Raw genomic sequence first — 1,835 nt, 5'->3', positions numbered from 1 at the left:
CATATAAATGTGATATATGTGGCAAAGGTTTCAGGCAAATTGCAAACCTAGCAAGTCATCATAGAATTCATACTGGAGAGAAACCTTACAGATGTAATGAGTGTGGCAAGACCTTTAATAGAATGTTCCACCTTACTAGACATCAGAGAATCCATACCGGACAGAAACCATATAAATGTGATATATGTGGCAAAGGTTTCAGTCAAAATTCATACCTTGAAAATCATCAGAGAATTCACACTGGAGAGAAACCTTACAAGTGTAATTAGTGTGGCAAAGCCTTTAGCATGCACTCAAACTTAACTGGAGAGAGACCTTATAAATGTAATGAGTGGGGCAAGGCTTTTTTTCAGAGTTCAAAATTGTGAAACCTCACAGGATTCATTCTGGGGAGAAACCAAACAAATGTAATTAATGTGGAAAGGCATTTATTCAAAATTCAAGTCTGGTGGACCATCAGAGAACTCACACTGGAGAGAAACCTTACAAGTGTAATGAGTGTGGTAAAATCTTTATTGGGCATTCAAGCCTAACTAACCATCAGGTAATTCATACTGGAGAGAAACCTTGCAAATGCAATGAGTGTGGAAAGGCTTATATGAAGCAGTCCCACCTTAGACATCATGAGAGTATTCATACTGGAGAGAAGTCATACAAATGTACCAAACGCAGCAAGGCGTTTAAACAATGGGCAGACATCAGGATTCACCAAAAAATCCATGCTGGAGAGAAACCTTACAAGTGTGATGAGTGTGGAAAAACCTTTACCCAGGCCTCTCACCTCGCTATACATCAGATCATCCATACTAGAGAGAAACCATATGAATATGATGTATGTGGCAAAGTCTTCAGTCAAAATTCACATCTCAAAAGTCATTGTAGGATTCGTACTGGAGAGAAGCCTTACAAATGTGTGTGTGGCAAGGTCTTCAGTCAAAATTCACACCTTGTAAATCATGGGAGAATTCAGACTGGAGAGAAATCCTACAGATGTCACGAGTGTGGCAAAGCCTTTCCTGGAGACCTGCACTTCATTAATCATCAGATAGTTCATACTGGAGAGGACCTTCCAAATGTACTGAATGTAGCAAGGCTTTTAAGCATGGCCCTAAACTCAGGACTCACCAAATAGATCATACTTGGAAATGCAATGACTGTAGCAGTGTTTTAAAAGTAGTGCTCACTACTCATTAGATATTAGTATCAAATATATCTTGGGGCAAAGGCACACAAATGTAATGTGTGTGACAAGGATTTTACCTGAGGATCAGAAGTTGGGGAACAGAATAATTTGTACTGGGGAGAAACCTTAGAAATCCAATGAGCATGGGAAAAACTTTCCTATCAGTTCAGGTACTACATGACATCAGAGAGTTCATATTGAAGAGAAACCATGTGAGTACAAGGTATGTGGCAGAGGCTGTATTCCGGCTTCACAGTGCACTGGACATCAGAGTATACATCTTTTGCTAGGCATGGTGGCTCACGCCTGTAATCCCAGCACTTTTGGGAGGCTGAGGCGGGCGGATCACCTGAGGTCAGGAGTTTGAAACCACCCTGGCCAACATGGTGAAACCCTGTTTCTGTTAATACAAAAATTAGCTGGGCGTGGTGGTAGGTGCTTGTAATCCCAGCTACTCAGGAGGCTGAGGCATGAGAATTGCTTGAACCTGGGAGACAGAAGTTGCAGTGAGCTGAGATCGTGCCACTGCATGCCAGCCTGGGCGACAGAACAAGACTCCGTTTCAAAAAACAAAACAAAAAAAGAGTATACATCTTTTAGAGAAATCACACAAAAGTAACATGCATGCTAAGGCTTTTTTTTTTTTTTTTTT

This window comes from Colobus angolensis, unplaced genomic scaffold (genome assembly GCF_000951035.1).
Source record: "Colobus angolensis palliatus isolate OR3802 unplaced genomic scaffold, Cang.pa_1.0 Scaffold25, whole genome shotgun sequence".
NCBI lineage: Eukaryota > Metazoa > Chordata > Mammalia > Primates > Cercopithecidae > Colobus > Colobus angolensis.
Note: the sequence above shows the minus strand (reverse complement) of the source record.